Here is a 22,099-nt window from a genome sequence, read left to right as displayed (position 1 = left end):
ATTATTATATTAGTATCTTTATTATTAATATGATATTATTTTATTAATTTATATATCTAATTAGATTATTATTATATTATTATTAATGAATATATTATTATTATTATTATTATTATTATTATTATTATCTTATCGTTTATATTAATAAATCTATTTTATCATTATTTTTTTATTATTATTATATTAGTATCGTTATTATTATTATTATTATTATTATTATGATATTATTTTATTAATTTGTATATCTAATTAGATTATTATTATATTATTATTATTAATGAATATATTAATATAATATTTATTATTATTATTTTTTTATTTTTTATTTTTTATTTTTTTTTGCAGAAAAGGATGGATCTGTATTTATTCAATAAGTGTCAAAGTACAAGATCCGTTCCTCTCTTCTACAAGGAAACCAGAATAGTCCCTAGAAGCAAAAACAACAAGAAAGCCAAAGTAAAAGCGAACCTATAAAGACATTCTTTTTCTAACTAAAAACTTAATCTGGATACGGAGAGATTCAGGAGTATTAGAAATGCTCCTAAAAATTCTATTATTGCGCTCTATCCAAATGAAATACATGGTAGCCATGAATCATGCTCTCTTCCAGCTACTCGCACTGATCTGCCTCGAATTTGGCTTGAAACCAGTTGAGTACTTGGCTCAAAATAGTAGAGGATGTAGTATGCAGCCAGGAGGAAATGTGGGTCCAAACCAGAGATAAAAACGAGCATTGAAAGAACATATGTTCTAAGTCTTCACTGTGAGTGCAACATAGAACACATCTGTTAACCAAAAATAAACCCCTGGGAACAAGATTGTCAATAGTAGGTAGTTTATTCTCCAAAGCCAGCATGCCAAAGAAGGAGGGCTTAGGTACAAAGGCATTATCCTGAACAAGAGGGGACCAATGGACTAACTCAGCACCCTGTCTGATCAGATGTTACATTTGACCAGAATTAAAAGAGTTATGCACTGAGCAAGCTTGAAGCCAATCTACAGCCATTCCAGGAGAACCTGCCTTAGACACTAAGAGATCTTTCATCTTGATCACATTGTTCCAGTACCAAGAGTGACTTGTGACTTATGCTAGTTGAAGACTGCCAAAAGTCATTTCCCTTGAGGATGTATTTGTTAACCCAAATGGTCCAAATGCTATTAGGTGTGTGAAAGAGTTTCCAAATCCACTTCATCATTTGTGCACAATTCCAACTGAGGACTTCCTTTATACCAATTCCACCCTCTTTTTTAGGGTTGCTAAGAGCTTTCCAGCTCATAAACACATCCCTCCTATTTCCATCTTTGACGCCCCATAAAAAATCCTTACATAGCTTATTGATCCTTTTGATAACCCCCTTAGGCAGTAGCACACTAGCCCCCCAAAAATTATGCATCCTAAAAATAACAGAATTATTCAGAAGAGCCTTGCCTACATAGCTCAGGAAATGATTAGACCAATGAGCTATTTTCTCCTTAATCTTATCCATTAAAGGCTGGTACATATCATTAGCAATCCTAGCATTAAATAAAGGTAAACCCAAGTAACGAAATGGGAATTCTCCTTCACAAAAACCAGTGGCCTCCATGATAGTAGCTCTTAGGTCAGAATTTACCCCACCAAAATATAGACTTGTTTTAGTAGGGTTAGCCTGAAGTCCAGACAGTGAGTCAAATATGTTCAGACATTGAGCCACAACTTTGACAGAGGGAAGGTCACCTCTTGTAAAGACCAACAAATCATCAGCAAAAACTAAATGGGTCAGATTCACCTGAACACACTTAGGATGGTATGAGAACCCAGCATACCTTGGCAGCCTCCAGAGTAATCTGGACAAAACCTCCATACAGATAACAAATAGGTAAGGTGAAAGGGGGCCACCCTACCTGAGACCCATTTTCCAAGGAAAGAAACTCTCCACCCCACCATTGATACTGAGAGAGTAGTATGGGGAAGACACACATGCCATCACCCAGCCTACAAATTTAGTAGGGAAACCAAAGCTCAGTAAAGCAGAGTGAAGGAAGTCCCAGCTCACAGAATCAAATGCCTTTCTAATGTCTACTTTTAATAGACATCTAGGGTTTATATAAGCTCTACTATACTTGGATGCCAGCTCATGAGCCATCATGGAATTATCAAAAAAATCTCTATGAGCAATGAAGGTAGCTTGCTCTGGGCCAATGATATAGTCCAATACACCTTGCAGCCTATTAGCCGAAATTTTACTAACTACCTTATAAAAAGTAGTACAACAAGCAATTGGTCTAAAATCTATAACAGATGAAGGGGTGTCCATCTTAGGTATAAGTGTAATACCCGCCCTGTTAGGGACCCGTTGACTGACCTTCGACACATGTTTGACCTCTTGGAATCTTTACACTATCGGCTTTGCGTCTTAATAACCTTGGGGGATTGGGAACTCGATCTAGCGTAGGTTACTTGATCGATTAGTCTTGTGACTCTATCGAGTAGAGGCCACTCTATCGAGTAGGTTCCATACTCGATCGAGTATGGCGGGTTCAGCGTTACGATATAAATTGTGAAATCGTAAACCCAAATCAGTTTTTCATTTTTATTTCTCCAAAAACCTAATTGATGACACTTCTTCTCCCTCACCATCTTTAAACCTTTTGGGATCCCTCACACTTGGAGACACCATGGGGACGGAGGCTCGAGTCGGGTCACGGTCTTGTCGCCGGAATGCCAGGCTTAGGTAAGTCGTCATTACCATCCGTAACTTAGGTTATATGGTCATGGTTGTTAGTAATAGGGGTTTTCTACTGGTTGGGATAGGTGTTGGTGGAGGTTGTCTTACCTTCATATGGATGTATGCGATGTTGGCTGCTGATTGCTAAAGGTAGGTTTTCCTACTCAGTACCGTTGATTAGTGGTTATGTCTATTACATGGTAATTTTGATTGTTTGGTAGTATGATTGTATGTGGTTCGCGAGGTGCGCCCTCGGCTGAGTGGAGTCATCTTTGGTAATGGCTTCACGCCCTTATTCTGCCCCTTGTGGTTCCCGTCACTAGGGGATGGGCACATTAATGGTCATTGGGTTATTCGCTCTATGGTTTTGAGCGGGCTTAGGTGGTAAGGTTGCGGTCCCCACCGACGGTATGGATTACTGGTTGCGACTCGTAATATGGCAGGACTATACCTTCATGTTAGTCAGGTGATTGGTGAATTACTGAAGAATGCGCCACACATTGAATTGGCGTGCTAACTCCCGACTTTCGGAAGCCATGAAATCTTAGAAATTCCAAAGTTCCGGCCCGATTATATAGTAGATACCTCCATTACTCAAGTTTAGAGCCAATTCACGGGTCTCAAAATCTATGCCACAAAGCTCGAAATGACCCAAGTATGATTTTTTGGGTCAACAACATTGCGCTCATGTGAGGGCCGCATTCTCCGTCGTGGACCTCTCCCATGACTTTTTTGGCTTTGTGGTGATGAATGCAAAGGAAAAGAATCCCTTGGGGTGTTCTTTTGTATAGTTGTTCTTGGTTTATCAGGAATTGTGATGCAAGTGAACGGATGGCTCTTTGTCCTCTTGTATCAGAGTTGGGAGGGAATTCGCTTTTGGTTTTGTAGTTGAGGATAGCTTGGTACCAAGGTTCAACATGGCTTTCCTCGTCGTTGTTGATGGCGCAGATGTGAGCCGGCTCGCTCCTTCTCTCGACACATAGGGGCATCCATGTCATTCGTCAGGTTTGTTGACGAGCGCGGCAAGTTTTGCAAGGGCGTCAGCAAATTGATTTTCCTCTCGTGGCAAGAGGAAGTAGTCGATTTGGTCGAAGAATTCGGCCTCTTGATTTATTTTTACTCGGTAGGGTGCTAAGCTGTCGCTTCGGATTTTCCATGATCTGGACACCTGATTGATGACGAGTGAGGAATCGCCGTGGACCCTCAGTTTCTTAGTGCCAAGTGTTATGGCTGCCTGTAGGCCGATGAGGCATGCTTCGTATTCGGCGGCATTGTTGGTGACGGCAAAGCCTAGTTTGACGGAGATCGGAACATATTCCCCTTCTGGTGATATTAGAAGGATTCCTACCACGAAGCCTCTCAGATTTGATGCACCATCGAAGTATAGGTCCAATGCGTTGGTGTCGGCACAAAGGATGTCTTCTTCAGAGAGTGACCATGTGTCGGTCGTTGGATCCTCATTGACGGGATTTTCTGCTAGGAAATCGGCGACTTGCCTTCCCTTGATAACCTTGAGGGGTATGAATTTGAGATCAAATTCAGATAGCATAAGTGTCTATCTAGACAGCCTTCCGTTTAGTACGGGTTTTTCGAAGTTGTATTTGACCGGGGCCATCTTGGAGTAGATGTGAACCGTGTAGCTGAGCATGTAATGTCGCAGCTTCTTTATTGACCATACTAGGGCAAGGAATATCTTTTCCAGTTGGGTTTACCTTGTCTCATACTCGATGAACTTTTTGCTTATGTAGTAGATGGCTCATTATTCGCCGTCGACTGTTTGTGCTAGCATTACTCGCACTGCTGTGTCGGTGACAATCAGGTACAGGGATAAGGGAATTCCTTGTTGAGGTGGTATGAAGACAGGAGGCTTGGATAGGATTTCTTTTATCCTGTCGAAGGCCCTATGATGGTCGTCGTCCCAATCGGTGTGAACGGAGGCGCGAAGCTTCTTGAAGATTGGTTCGCAAATCATAGTGAGTTTGGCTATGAAGCGGCTGATGTATTGGACTTGACCAAGAAATCCCCGAATCTCCTTCTCGTTCTTAGGCCGAGGCATTTGTTGAAGAGCCTTGATTTTAGTAGGATCAATTTCGATGCCGCTTTTACTGACGACGTGTCCCAAGAGTTTTCCGGAGGTGACCCCAAATTCACACTTCTAGGATTCAGTCTCATGTTATATTTTCGCAGACGAGTGAAGAATTTCTGGAGGGCATTGATGTGGCCGTCCCGCTCTTTTGATTTGACGATCTTGTCATTGACATATACCTCAACCTCCTTGTGCATCATGTCATGTAGGAGTGTGGTGGCGGTTCTTTGATAAGTCGCTCCGACATTGATTAGGCCGAACGGCATGACAGTGTAGCACTATGTACCCCACTGTGTAGTGAATGTAGTCTTGTGCATGTCTTCCTCAGCCATTTTGATCTGGTTGTACCCAACATACCCGTCCATGAATGATAGTAGGGCATGCTCGGCGGTATTATCCACAAATATGTCAACATGTGGTAGCTGGACGTCGTCTTTTGGACTGCTTTGTTCAGATCTCTGAAGTCGACGCAAACCCGAATTCTCCCGTCTTTCTTGGGTACAGGAACTATGTTGGCCACCCAGTCAGAGTATTCGGACACTTTGATGAATCCGGCTTTGAACTGCTTGTCTACCTCTTCCTTGATTTTCAAGGCCCATTCAGGGTGCATTCGGCGCAACTTTTGTTTCACGGGTTTAGCTCCGGGTTTAATGGGTATCATGTGTTCTGCAATCTCTCTGTCGATACCAGGCATGTCTTTGTATGACCAAGAAAATACGTCCGTTTATTCGTGTAGGAGGTCGATGAACTGTTGTCTTTCCGAGGGGTCAAGGGTGGTCCCTATCCTAAGTTCTTGAGGAGTGTTATCAGTTCCTACATTAATAGGTTCGGTCTCCTCAATGATGGGGGTCCTATCCTCTCTTTTATCAAGTTCTTTGGCTAGGTGAGGTGGGTAGTCACTCAAGTCAAATTCCTCATGTTCTTTCAGAATTGCATTGCAGTTAAATTGAGACGAGTCATCAGCAAACTTAGCGTTCATTAAGTCGACTTGAGCGAAAAGCTCGGATAGGATAGACATCTTATGGGCAGTCAGAGGCGACACAGCAGAGGAGGTGACCCCTGGAACAAGCTCCAGGTTGCTACCTTCCATAGGAGTGGGGATAACCTTAGTTGACTTAGCCTCTGAAGCAGCCAAAAGTTTGTGATAAAACAGTGGAAATGAGACCTTGACTAGGACATCAGGAGTGCTAGGAGCAAGGACAGACTCCGAATCAGACTCAGACACAGACTCGGACTCTTATTCACTTTCCTCTTTGAACATAGGGCCTTCTCCAGTTGTGACCTTAAGGATGCGGCCTTGGCGATCGGTCCACTTGACAGTTTTCCTCCAGCCTCGTGTAGCTTTATCCGGGTCAGTATCAGAGATTAAGGAGGTGGGATCGAACTGGTTGTATTTTAGAGCAATGTTGATGATGTCCTCATAGCCGAGGTGCTTGATGTTGTCCTCTCCGAAGAGGAGACTGACGGCTTGTCCATCGAGGCATAGGGTCGACTCAGATTTGGTCGACGCAGCTTTGGTGTTGTCGGGGATGAAGTAGCAGTCTTGAAAGACCTCTACGCCCGAGTGTTTGACCTTAGCTACGAAGTCATAGATGTTGGAAATAGTGTCCTCCGACAATAATGCTATCACAACTGTCGATCATAATGATCACATGTTTAAATCTCATATTTAAGAATACATGTGGGAAGTAATATTTTACAGTCAACTGGTCCACACATCTCGGTAATGATTGGCTGACAAGAGTTTGACATTACTGTCGTGCGACGGTGGTGATCAGTTGATCCCCTTAGGTCATACCTATAGGGAAACATTCTTAATTGATTATTGAATTAATCGTATGCCGATACGAGTTAATTAAATTGCTTAAAATTGACGGATGATTTGTGAGTAAAATTAACGTGTCTCATTATAATTCGATTAAATTAGATACGGTCTAAGTAATCGAATTGTTTTATTACTTAGATTAAATTATTGTTTAAAAAACAATTGAAACGGATTGAATAATTTATTATAAATTCAAGTTGTTGAAATTTATAATTTAATAAACCATTTTGGTACAAGTAATCAAGAATTACTAGTTAAATTTTGTATGTAACATATTTTATTAATATGTTGATTTTTAATATGTTAAAAATACATTATGGTGTAACATGTCATGTAACATGTGACACATGACAAAATTGACAAATGACAAAATAAAATGGACCTTCCATTTTATGTTAAGTGTACCGAAAATGGGGAGGGTTAGGGTTTAAAATTGTGTTAATTATTTTAAATGAGAAAACACAATGATTACTCTAACTTATAGCCTTGCATACCTAGTTTGCCTTGGGTAGAATGTGAAACTCATGCATTGGCTCTTTCCCCTCCCCCCAACCGATTTTATGCATACAAAATCCAAGGGCTTTTCTATTATTATTCACTACTTCAACATATTATTTTCTAGTGTAAGAAAATAACAACTCTCTACATTTGTGAAATAATTTTAGAGAAAGAAAGCTCACAAAATCCTCTCCTCTCTTGACCGAAATAGAAGAGAACAAAATACCATTTTTGTGTCCAAATTTTAAGTAAGATTAGTATTATTATTAGCTCATAATAATATTAGTCATTAAGGGTGTTCCTTGGGTATAAGCTTTTGGGAGAGGTTCTAATTTGAACCTTTGTTCATCCATTGTTGGAAAGCTCAAGAACTAACAAGTAGGAGATCTTGTTGGTGCCCAAAATCCGAAACACCAATGTAAGAAGTGACGATTTCTTCTCTACTTTGTTTTATGTTTGCATGCATAAGATCTTGTATTTATTTTATGACCAAATAAATTAATTCATATATGAATATATATACTAATGAGATTCATGAATTCTAACAAGTGGTATCATGAGCCTTAGGTTGTTTGCATGCAAATCAGTTTATTGTTTTTTTGAGTTAATCTTATTAACAAATAAAACTTGTAATTTTGTGTTTATTTTGATATATCACGAAATCACTTTGCATGTTAAAGTTTCTGGTCCTAAAATGTATTTGGGATATTTTGGTTCATTTATGGATTTTATTGTTCATTTTATATATTATTGGCATCAAAATGTGATTTTTATGATAAAAATGTCAATTTTGGACGAAAAATAGCTAAACTTTGAATTTTTCAGTGGTTTTTGGATATGTTTCACATATATTATCTACTAATGGCATGTTAAATCTCGTGATAAACTAAGTTATTTTGCATGAAATATGGATTTTATAAGCTTAAATCGAATTTATAGGGTTTATTAGGTTAATATGAGTTATATTTCGAATCTGGTCATGAAAATTTAATATATTATCACTTGAATTTTTACTCAGTTTGTGTAAAAATATTAGAGGTATTGGACTCCTTTAGCATGATTTATGAATTTTTGAGTAAAAATTAAATAAATAGTGACTTTATTTAGTATATAATGCTAAAACATATTTCATGACTAAAGAAAAACGTCACATGTTGCATTTTATCATATATTTCAGATCTAAAAGTGAAAAGTTGATGAAAATAAATTTTCTCATATTTTAATGGTCATATTCGTTAAAACCGATAAACTGCAACATTGTTTTTGTCGATATTTTTTTTTTTTCGAAATATTTAACCTAAGTTTTGAATATTATGAGTGTCATGGTATTTTTCCATAATTTTCATAAGTTTAAATTTCAAATTTTGGAATTATTTGAAATTTTTATATTTTAATTTGAAGTTTATAGCATAATTTTGTATTTTTGGTCCATAATGAACAATATTAAGAAATCAAGTTGAGTTATTGTAAAAATATTAGTGAAGACTAAGTTTTGAGTCCTAAGATGGTTAGGGTAATTAACTTGTACATAAATATGAATTTATGTAATTATTGTGATTTTAATAAGTTAAATCATGCAAATCCATAAAAACCGATAAAATATACGATATTGGCTCTTAAAAGGCGATTTAGCATAAAATTAAGCATGTTCATACATATTATAATGCTGCATTTTATTTATGATTGTCATATTTTTATTTTATATAATTTTTGAATTATGTAATTTTACTTAGTATGGCCTTAGTTTTTAATTGGTATTACCCGAAATGTATGGGAATATCGATTCGGTTGTAATTATTGTGAGCTCTTATCACTGTTTTGTAATTTAATAGATTTTTTTATTACAAATGTATAATAGGAAATTATGTAATTTTTATTTATTATTTGTAATTTTCCCTGAGTTTCCATGAAGACGGTGTTACCTCGAGATGCGTGCTAAGACCGAAGATCAAGGGACCAAAGGAGTTGGTTTCCGAATTTGTAATAGTTTATTAGATTTACTATTTTTAGGAAGGACATACTAGGATTTTATTTTTATGCTTTGCATTTTATTTATATGTTGCATGCATCGCTAAATCGCCATAACCAAACATGCATTTTAAATCGAGTTTATCGACCGTGTCAATTACAATTATCGTAGTTTACCGCTTTAGTTCACTTAAAATGTGATAGATAATAAATTGACATGACCTCTCGCTAAATAAACAATTGAGACTTAGCCTTACCAAAAATTAGAAACCATGAAAACCTATTTCGTGAGGGAGTGCGCTCGGCCAAACCGAGGTACAAACCTTGTTACGTAGGGGAAGTGGGTGATAAATGTCTATCCACCGAATTCATGTTGATGAGGGTTGTATCGCCAAAGCGTGCCCAAGTTAATGTGGATTTGGATCATGTACACATTTATTCGAAATTTGGGTTGAACCCAACAAAAGTATTCTCGACCATAGCCGAATGTGTTTTGGGCTAAAGATAAATATTAATGTAATTTTATCGACCAAGAGTTCTAAAAGTAGAATCGATTAAAGAGTTAATCCACCGAGTTATATTGATGAGGGTTGTATCGCCAAAGCATGCCCAAGTTAATATGAATTTGGATCTTGGAATCATTTATCATAGTTGGGTAGAGGTCACTATGTAAATGCTTTACTTGTTAAATTATTTATAAGTATTATTATAACGATAAATGTTTTGTTTTCATTATTCCGTTAATCATATTGTTCTAATTATTTACCTCAAATTATATACGATTTCATTTCGATTTTAGTTCAAATCTCCATTAAAACAACGTAGCTAAAGACAAATTTGAATTTTCTTCTAAAAACCTCGTATTATCCATTGCAAGGATCTCTTGTGAAGAGTATAGATAAAAGTTATTCGTGATCAAAAGGGTTTTTGATTTTTGACTAACATATCTACTTACAATGAATTGTTTCTCATATGCTTAATTGAGTTAAGTACTTTTGTAATACTCCGTATTTATAAGTCTTTGGGTACTCTATCGAGTAGGCCTTACTCTGTCGAGTAAGGATGAGTTGCGTTTTAAAATAGTTTCTGACCTGTTGGGTACTCGATCGAGTAACGTGGGTACTCGATCGAGTAAGGGGGCACTCGATCGAGTACCTTAGCTACTCGATCGAGTAGCCGGTTTTACGGGGAGTTTTCTCGGGTTTTGTTAATTATGCGATTAAGGTATATAAGCTTTGTCGTCATTGTTCTAAATCACTTTTGCAAAACCTAAATTACTGTTTAAGAGAGAAAGCAAGCAAGTTCTTCATTCTAATCGGATAATTAGCAATCCCCGGAGTTTGGAAGGTCAGTTCGCGTCGTTGTTCATACCGTTGAGTTCCTTGCGTCGAGGGTAAGATCTATGTACTCTTTTTATTGTCTTTCTTTTGATTTGGTTAAACCCTAATTTAGAGATTTGGGGGTTTATGTGTAGTATGTGATTTGGTAGCCTTTATGTGTTGTATGATAGGAGGAGGGTTCATAGAGGAGGTTTTTTTATTCAGAGGAGAGAGACCGTCTAGATTATGTGCTTACAGGTAGGATTTCCTACTCGTATTAGTCCCATAATGGGATGATTGTTGATGTGTTGAGATTGATTGTTTGATATAGTAATTGTATTGTGACGGCTGTGATTGTGATTGTACATTGTTGATAGATTCAGACGGTTGTTGATATTGTGATTGTGATTGGTTGCCTATGGTTCTCGAGATGCGTTTCTCGGCCGAGTGGAGTCACTTGCGGGAGTGGCTTCACGCCCGTGTTTCGCCCTTCGTGGAACCCGCCACGGAAGAGGATGTGCACATTAATGAACATGGGTTTATCGCTCGGTATGAAGAGCGGGGATTTGGTGGGTACGGCTGCGGTCCCCCACTGGCAGGGCTGGTCCAGTGGACAGTCGGTGATTGAGATTGTTGGGATTGGTGTGATTGTATGTGTGACGTGTGTGAGTGTCTGTTTATCGGATTGTTGATATGTATAAAAATTGTGTGATTAGTCTTGACCCGTTTAAATGTTTTAAAAACTCGTGGTGATCCATTTGGGGGGGGGTGAGCGATTGCTTAAGCGGTATATCTTGGATACGCGTGGGATCTAGTCGGGATGGAGTCATCACATATCGAGTCTTTAGTCTTCCATTTGTGTTTGTTAGGACAGTTCCTTTTCGTTGGTTTATAGTTTGAGAGCGATTTGTATTTTGCTTACAGTTGGTTTTGTTATGTAATCACTTAACTTGTTTAATAAAGTATGTTTCTTCATTGTCTTATGATTATCATGCCTCGGGTAACCGAGATGGTAGCATCTTTATACCTGAGTGGTCCTGGTAAGGCACTTGGAGTATGGGGGTGTTACAAATGGTATCGCAGCGACGATCCCGAAAAACCTGTAACTAATAAATCCAAAGAATATAGGGAGTCAATTAAAATGAACCCGGGGTAAAGGTTGTAGGAGCTAATGCAAAGACTTGGGAGACGTCCTAAAGTCGCGAACTCGCCCTACAATTTTGAAATGGTCACCTTGGGATACGAGTCGGGATCGCTATGTGTTTACCTTGTGTATTGTGTATCTATATAGTAATGTGTGGTATGAACCAGTGGATGTATGATTGTGGAGAATGGGGAATGTGTAGACAAAGATGGTGACGATGTGATTTTGTATATGGTTTGTTGAAAGCATGTTGCATGATAGTTGGTTTACATGTTGGTTGGAATCGTTGGAAAAGTATGTGAGAATGATGAATGATATGGTAGAAAAAGAAAGTAGTTCGTATATGATGATGCGTGATGAATAATGATGTTGCAGGACGAATGGTTTATAGTGAGGCAATCCTAATAACATGTGGTTAGGGGGTGTGATAAGATTTGTTTTCGTAGTTTTGTTTGCGTAAAGCTATATATTAAGTTCGTATAATTGTCTACTATCGTATCATATGCGCTTGTTAGATGAAGTATATGATTGAACTAGATGAATTGATTGGAAAAGATGAAGTGGCAATTTCGTAAGGATATGAATTTCTTGATTATGGAAGTGTTTATGTGATGAAGTGGATTTGTAATGTTGTTGTGTTATAAAAAGTTATGAAAGTTTAAAACATGCGGGTAATACATGACTGAAAGTTGAATGTTATATGAGCATGATAGATGGTAATGTTTGGCTTTTGGTAAGTAGTAACATGAAGAATAGAGGTTCAATGATATGTGTTTTGTATAACAAATTGGATGAAAAGCATGATGGTTGTTTATAACGTGGCACTTGATAACACGAAGTAGATTATTTTGTTGATTGTATGAGGAGTCGCGCAGATTTGAATGCGTAGTTGTAATCATAATGTTGAAATAATAATGAATGTATAGTACGTTGGGGTATGTGAGATAACATGCGGGTAGTATTCACGAGTCTGCATGTAACACCCCCTCATACCAAGGTACCTTACCAAGGACTACCCTAGCATGAAAGGCTGTTACCATCTCGGTTTTCCGAGGTTAGTATATCAAAGTTACAAATTCCAAACCACATTTATTAAAGTATAAAAGTTAAAGATTACATTATCTCAAACCAACTCAAAATAAACGTACAAGGTCTCAATACAGATGAAATCCAAGACATCTAAACTCATAACAACGGAAGCTAGACTTGACGTGATGACTCCCCATGACTGTCCCATAGCTAAACATCGCATTACTGTCACAATCGCTCACCATCCCCGAATGGATCACCGCAGGTTTTACAAAACAACAACACGGGGTCGATACTACTCAATCAATATAAGACAACAACAATACAACCACTGATCATCGATCTCACACAAGAACCGACTACACACCGAAGTGTGTAGCCCTGCCAGATTACCCATCGCAACAGGTAATCCTCGCCGCCAGTGGGTGACCGCAGCCCATCCCCACCTAGTCCAGCTCATCAATGAGCGACTAACAATCCCTGTCCCTTAATGTGCACATCCCCTCCCGTGACGGGTTCCACGGAGGGCGAACTAGGGTGTGAAGCCACTCCCGCAAGTGACTCCACCACAATCACACACACAAGCATCACACGGTGTCCATAACACCACAATCGTCACAGCACAACCACACCAATACCGTCACCACAACACCCAACCTCCGATGATCAGCAGATAACAACAATTATAAAACATATGCAATCTCAATCAATTAACAAGATCGAGTAGGAGAAATCCTACCTTTTTCGCAATCCGCTACGCTGCAATCAATCATACAAATGCACAACTAGTAACACATCATCACCTACAACAGCGATAATCAACAATCAACGACATATGATGACCAAAACCCTAAATCCCCAAATTAACCAAATTAGGGTTTGCTAACTTATAAGAATGACAATAGATGAATAAGTATAAGACACTTACTACGGCGATTGACACGGAATGAGATGCTAGAACCCACAATCGACAACCTTTGACTTGGAATTGATGAAGATGATTAGAGGATAATGAACGTAGTTTATGTTTTTGGGGAGAAATGATTTTTAGAAACGTGAACGATAATATATAACCTCTAATCATTATAACCAAAATCGCGGAAATAATACCCGTCAGGCCGGATACTCGGTCGAGTAAGGTGTATACTCGGCCGAGTATCCTCTACTCGGTCGAGTATTCACCATACTCGGCCGAGTATTCCTCGTGAGAACTCAAACAAACTACACTCGACACTACTCGGCCGAGTAGGCTCTACTCGGTCGAGTACTTAGCTTATAAAAATCCGTAGTGTTACAATCTTCCCCCTTAAAAAGAACTTCGTCCCCGAAGTTCCAACCCAACCTATAAAACATGGACACCTAACACCAGCTCCACTAACCACGCTTACTAGATAACATATCCTCTCGATAATGACTTCATAACATTATCGAATAACCACAAAATAATGTTTCCAATCTTGTCTCACTTCCATAACACTCAATAGCACTCAATACCAAAACAATCCACAAAAGGAGATCAACCATCAAAACGGAATGTTACATTCTACCACTCTTAAAAGGAACTTCGTCCTCGAAGTTTACTCACACTCATCAACATCATCATCCAGCTGCCAAAACTCTCGAACTCATAAATATCATCATCCACTTTTATCAACACTATCGAAAAAATTCTCACACTCATCGAACTACTACAAGCACAACCATGGCCTTTTAACACTATCAACCACTATATGTACCCATCCATTCCTTATGCTACACCAACACTCTACGTCCAATAATATTACGACATGCACCACCCTCAAACGCTCTTTGCCGCATCCTACTCCTCTTAAGACCCATGTTACGTCCTCGTAACTCACTAATACTAGATCCTTAGCTATACCTCTCATTATATCGCATCACCACCACATGTGAAAGATACTCGCCTATAATCTAAACACTTACTATATCCAAGGCTCTCTTACTTAAACAGTTCTCATACCTCAACTCATTCTGCACTCCATCTAACCAATACCACACAATCCCGATCATAACAAACACTCTAACTATTCCACATTACCGCAACACGACATACCTCTCTATATAACTATATAAAACTCTTATCGCCAAAAGCATAATTCACGATCCACACTTGTTACGTACACTCACACTAGATCCTCAAGTTCCTTTCTTTCATTACCGCAAGACTCATACATAACTTAACACGACACTAAATACCCAACACCCTACACTCACTGTCTCAACAAAGGATTATGAGCCATCTGCATATATCAGATCATTACTAAACAGTTCTACGAATCACTTGCATATATCAGATCATTACCATGTCTACCAAAGCCTCATCTAGAACAAGATCAAAATTACAGTAAAACCTATCACAACCGTGTCCCATCAATGAGAATATCACTATACCATGATAACAACGAAAACATATACAACTCTCTTTCATATCATCCTCTACCCTCATTCCCAAACCGAAATCGGTAATAAACATCAACAAACAAAAACAACGGTCTTTATGTTCAACCAAAACTCACAAGGAACAAGAGCAAACAAAATAACAATCTATGTTTAATCGGTATGCACTTTCAAAAACTCGTATCATAGTCATCTCACCTACTCCACACAACCGGTGACGGCATCGCAACACCGCCACCAACAATGACTGGGCAGATGCGAAAATACCCGCATCACAAGAGTAAGTACCGTGCCCGGATCACCACCCGAGGCACAACAACCACATCGATAAACATCACGCCCACATATAATTCCCACAAACACTGACTCAGTATAACTCTCCGGACAAGAGACCCTACTCAAAACTGCTTTACTCGACCATAACACAACTTTTTATACGGAATAAACATACAAGAATCTCATGCATATCATCCATACCTTTTCACGGAATATACATGTATCATCAATACACCTACGATTTTAACTATCCATGCCAGATCAATCAAATTATTACCTTTTGGACCTCATTCCATTAGTATACCGTACCCAACATAAATTACAAAACATTCATATAACAACTTTATAATTATCACACCATACCACTTCTTGTGAGGTCAGAACCTCACACAAACATTTACACATATCATAGACCCGTAATCACATCCAACCAGTCAATCCTGATCACGTAAGTTACCACCGTTAAAAGTTACCTCTCACCCGAGCTTAACTCGTACACCCCTCATAACATATTCTCCCATCCGCATAACCATCACCCCCTGCCAAATGTAACCATACCATCAATACTCATCTACTAACAACCGCCTCATATAACCACATCTTATACTCTCTCACAACCATACATATCTATCTGGTCTCTACAAAATCAACCTCATTAGATCAACTAGCTTCCCTAAAGTAACATCATCCTCAACCACTAGTGACAATACTATGGCACCAACATCCTTCATATATGACTACTCTCTCTTACTATCACTTCTTAATATCACAATCCGTTTTCTCTCTTTGGTTATCATCCCAAATAACGAACATCCAATCCATCAACAAGATTTACCTCAACACTATTCCCAATTCTATCCTTTATCATATCATTACCTAACTCTCCACCAAAATCTCAGATCGTGTAACCACTCTACAAGCTCCTTATTCCCTTAATACCTCGAAACTCACGGCTAACACGTCGTCCTGCTCTCCTATATAACCATTAACTCACACCCTCTAGTGGGGATATCGTACATTTCCATAATTTCTTACCTTCATGCTCCTTAACTCCGGTCAACATTCTCCCAACTTACTTCCATCCTTATTTCCCCCTTTTTACTCAATAATACTAATTAATAATTCATAGCCTTCCTCTCTCTACCTAACTCTTTAGTAATTTGTTTATTTCTCCATAGCTCCACAACTCTAATTCCATTAATTCATATAAATATCTTATCATTCTTCTTATCATTTATCATCTCTAATCTTACTTCACACTCACCCTTGTCACCATCAAGTCCACGCACTAACAGTTACTCTTCAATTAGTCGTATCTCCCTTTCGCATCTCTAGAAACCAAAATTCACTTCATACCGTTTGTCCAAAGAATTACACACTAGGCTCACCCCTTGATATTCCAACTTCCCAAACTTAGCCACTATCTACAAATCCACATCGCGACATAACTTCCTTTAAGTTCACTATATACCTCTCTTTCCTATCTTCTTACAACAACCTTCCATTACATATATCCTTAAGCAACTCTATCATAGCTGTCTTCCTCAATAAATCCTTACACATCCAAATATGCCACTATTCGTATCCCTTATCTCAATCTTTCATTCTCATACTTCTTTACACTTACATCACCCTTGCCCATATAGACTTACTTTTATACTACCCAACACACAACTATATCACTCATCATATCTCACAAAACATGCTCTTTACCTCGATTAGCTCATCATTCTTCCCTTTTCTTTTTCCACTATCCTTCACAACCACATTAACACATGTCTTCCTTACCCAACACATGTCCCTCATAAGCCATCATTCTCCATGTCATAACTTAGGTAACTTACGTATCAAGACCGTCTCACATATAAAAGAATGCGTTAAGACTCAAAACATACATGTGTGTATACCCTACGACTCAAAACAATGTAAAAACATATCCACCGGCTCAAAACAAAAGTAAGAACATAGCCACCGACTCAAAACAAAAGTAAGAACATAGCCATCGACTCAAAGTGGCCGCCCAATGAGGTACTCGGTCGAGTACATAACATACTAGGTCGAGTACAAGGTACTCGGTCGAGTAACTATATTACTCGGTCGAGTTTTCGACTCAGAAGCAAACTCAATTGTCGCAGAAGGATTACTCGGTCGAGTATTGGGAATACTCGGCCGAGTAGACCTTACTCGGTCGAGTATGAGACTACTCGGCCGAGTTCACGACTCCAGACGCTAAACAGTATTATCACAGAGAGATTACTCGGCCGAATATGGAATACTCGGTCGAGTATAAAAGATACTCGGCCGAGTAGGGACTACTCGGTCGAGTATCGGCGCAGTTCTCAGCACCGTCCAGTTTTCGTAAAACAGTCATATCTCACTCGTTACTTGGTCATTTTGGGCGTGTGACCTATCGTTAGAATCGTAAGAGGACAAGCTATCACCTCAACCTGGAATCACAGCAATATCATTTCCAGAACTCGACTTATGACAGTTTTAAGATAACCCTTCCAAAATCGGTTTGTATACTAATCAAAATTACTTATCAAAACAACTTTAACATGCATAAAACAAACAATAACGACTCAAAACTCCAAGAAACCAGTACACAAGTGAACTCTTATCATACTCACATGAAAATTAAACACGACATTCACATATATAGACGCATGACCTTAATCACATGCTTCTACCAACAATCAAGCATTAAAATCATCATGTTCATAAGCACATGTACCACTACCATACTTCATGTTCAACATTGTATTAAACAGGTAACATGATCACATTCTTCATGCTCAATATCAACCAGATACAATTTCACAATTCACTTTTCATATTTTACCATGTTCCAACACTTAACATGCCAACATATTCATGCGCAAAGTTTAACATCAACAATCCTCGATGCATCTTTCAACAACTATTACATTCCACTTCTTGCATCATTTCATCCAACCATGCACAAGATTCAAACTATAAATATCAAACTCACATGACTCAAACATACAACAGTTTCCCCCCATGTGACCGGCTTGAGATCGTAAGGGCCTTAATGCGACTTCGGGACGTCTCCCAAGTCTTTGCGGCAGCTCCAAACAACTCTCCCCGGGTTCATTTTATTTAGACACCCTAAGTTCATTGGGTTCATTTGTTTTAGGTGCCGGAATCGTCGGCTCTGATACCACTTTGTAACACCCCCTCATACCAAGGTACCTTACCAAGGACTACCCTAGCATGAAAGGCTGTTACCATCTCGGTTTCCCGAGGTTAGTATATCAAAGTTACAAATTCCAAACCACATTTATTAAAGTATAAAAGTTAAAGATTACATTATCTCAAACCAACTCAAAATAAACGTACAAGGTCTCAATACAGATGAAATCCAAGACATCTAAACTCATAACAACGGAAGCTAGACTTGACGTGATGACTCCCCATGACTGTCCCATAGCTAAACATCTGCATTACCTGTCACAATCTGCTCACCATCCCCGAATGGATCACCGCAGGTTTTACAAAACAACAACACGGGGTCAGTACTACTCAATCAATATAAGACAACAACAATACAACCAGCTGATCATCGATCTCACACAGTAACCGACTACACACCGAAGTGTGTAGCCCTGCCAGATTACCCATCGCAACAGGTAATCCTCGCCGCCAGTGGGTGACCGCAGCCCATCCCCACCTAGTCCAGCTCATCAACGAGCGACTAACAATCCCTGTCCCTTAATGTGCACATCCCCTCCCGTGACGGGTTCCACGGAGGGCGAACTAGGGTGTGAAGCCACTCCCGCAAGTGACTCCACCACAATCACACACACACAGCATCACAAATTTGTCCATAACACCACAATCGTCACAAAGACAACCACACCAATACCGTCACCACAACACCCAACCTCCGATGATCAGCAGATAACAACAATTATAAAACATATGCAATCTCAATCAATTAACAGTACTGAGTAGGAGAAACCCTACCTTTTCGCAATCCGCTACGCTGCAATCAATCATACAAATGCACAACTAGTAACACATCATCACCTACAACAGCGATAATCAACAATCAACGACATATGATGACCAAAACCCTAAATCCCCAAATTAACCAAATTAGGGTTTGCTAACTTATAAGAATGACAATAGATGAATAAGTATAAGACACTTACTACGGCGATTGACACGGAATGAGATGCTAGAACCCACAATCGACAACCTTTGACTTGGAATTGATGAAGATGATTAGAGGATAATGAACGTAGTTTATGTTTTTGGGGAGAAATGATTTTTAGAAACTGACGAACAATAATATATAACCTCTAATCATTATAACCAAAATCGCGGAAATAATACCCGTCGGTCGGATACTCGGTCGAGTAAGGTGTATACTCGCCGAGTATCCTCCACTCTGGTCGAGTATTCACCATACTCTACGAGTATTCCTCGTGAGAACTCAAACAAACTACACTCCTGACACTACTCGGCCGAGTAGGCTCTACTCGGTCGAGTACTTAGCTTATAAAAATCCGTAGTGTTACACTGCATGACTCGATCGAGTGGGTATTTGTCGTTATTTTGACCAGAATCGTGTTTTTGGGCACTCGATCGAGTACCTCGGGCACTCGATCGAGTAGGGGGTCACTCGATCGAGTAGCCTGGCTACTCGGTCGAGTAAGTCGAGATCGAAGGTCTGTTTGGGTTCTGGAGTCGGGGCACTCGATCGAGCATGATTGGGCACTCGATCGAGTAGCCTCAACTCGATCGAGTAGGTTCTGGTACTCGATCGAGTGGGGTCTGTGCAGGTCATATGCGTGTTTCGGGTCATATGTTTATCTTTTGACATTCGTTGCATATTATGTTTAATTCAAAGGTGTTGTATTACTTCTTTATGCATTGTTTTACGTATGTGTTGGTCCTGAAGCGTAAGTTACCCAATCTTATGATGTAAAGAGTGGCACTTATGATGAGTATGAGTTCGGTGGGGAGGACATGAGTTATATGTGATTATGATAGACGGTGGAAAAAGAAAAGGAAGATTGGTATAGTTTATTGAGGCATGGCGCACGTTTTGCGAGACGGAATGAGTGATATGATTGTGTGTTGAGTAATGTAAAAGTAAGTGAATATGGGCAAGGGATGATGCGAGTATAATGAACGTGAGAATAAAAGATTGAAAGTAAGGATGTGGATAGTGGCAGCTTGAGATGTGTAAAGAATTATGGAGGGAAATGGTTAGGAGTCGTGTGGGTTATGGATATATGTAGTGAAAGTTCGTTTAAAGGGGTTGAGAAGAGTAATATATAGTGAACTTTGTGGAGACATGTCACGAGGTGTATTTGTAGACAGTGAGTGAGTTTGGGAGGTTTGGTTTATTAAAAGATGAAACTACTGTGTGATTTCCTTGGGTAATTAACGATATTAAATGAATTCTGATTTCTAGAGATGTAAAAAGGGAGATGCAATTGTTTGAACATTAAACGTTGATTCTATGGATAGATTAGTGGCAAGTGTTAGTGATAGCATAATAAGAGAAGATCCATGGTAAGAAAGAGTGAGATGATGTCGGTAGAAAATAATGGAATTTGAGTTTTGGAGCAATGAAGGGGTAACTGGATTTCTAAAGAGTTAGCTAGAAGGAATAAGGAGTTGGACTATTAATTGGTATTATTGAGTGTAAAGAGGAAAGAAGGATAAAAGTAAGCTGAGGAAAATGTTCACCGGAGTTATGTGATATAAAGGTAAGGAATCATCGAAATGTGTGATAGTATCACGAGGATGTTACCTAAAGGTTATGTAGGAGTTTCAGGACAACATGATTGATAATGAGTTTCGAGGAATTAAGGGAGTAAGAAGTTGGTGGAGTATTGGCACGATACGAGATATTTGGTGGAGAGTTGGATGACAATACAAATAAGATGGTATTGAGAATAATGTTGAGATAATTTTGTGGATGGGTTTGATGTTCGTTATTTGGAATGTTAACCAAAAATAGGAGAAAAACCATGTTATGTTGATATGAGTGTAAGAGGTTGATATACTGAGCGTGGTGGCATTGTGGTGTTGTCACTAGTGGTTAAGAGTGATGGTATATTAGAAAGGTAGCAATTCTAAAGAGGTTGATTTGGTAGGGACCTGATTGTTGTGTATGATTGGGAGAGGGTATAAGATGTGGTTAGATGAGGCGGATGCTAATAGTTGAATAGTAAAGGTATGGTTATATTTGGCAGGAAGTGATGGTTGTACGAATGGGGGAATATGTTATGAGGGGCATATGAGTTAAACTCGGGCGAAAGGTAACCTTTATCGAGTGGTAACTTACGTGGTCAGGATTGACTAGTTGGTTGTGATTACGAGTCTATGTTATGTGTAAATGTTAGTGTGAGGTTCTGACCTCACAAGAAGTGGTATGGTGTGATAATTATAAAGTTGTTTTATGAATGTTCGGTAATATATATGTTGGACACGGTAATTTAATTGAATGATATCCAAAAAGGTAATAATTTGATTGATTTGACATGGCTAGTTATAATTTTATGTGTATTGATAACACATGTGTATTTCGTGAAATGGTAGAAATGATGTTCATGAGATGCCTATCTGTTTATCCATATAATATGTTGCGTGGTGATTTAATAAAGTCGATTTGAGTAAGTTTTTCTTGTCTGAGAAGTTATGCTCAGTCAGTATTTATGGGAATTGTATGCAGTTGTGATGTCTATCGGTGTGGTTGTGGTGCCTCGGGTGGTGATCCGGGCATGGTACATAGTGCTGTGATGCGGGTATTTTCGCACTACGGTGTGGCTATTGGTGGCGGTGTTGTGA

This window comes from Silene latifolia, chromosome Y (genome assembly GCF_048544455.1).
Source record: "Silene latifolia isolate original U9 population chromosome Y, ASM4854445v1, whole genome shotgun sequence".
In the NCBI taxonomy this organism is placed as follows: Eukaryota; Viridiplantae; Streptophyta; class Magnoliopsida; order Caryophyllales; family Caryophyllaceae; genus Silene; species Silene latifolia.
This window is presented reverse-complemented; position numbering follows the sequence as displayed.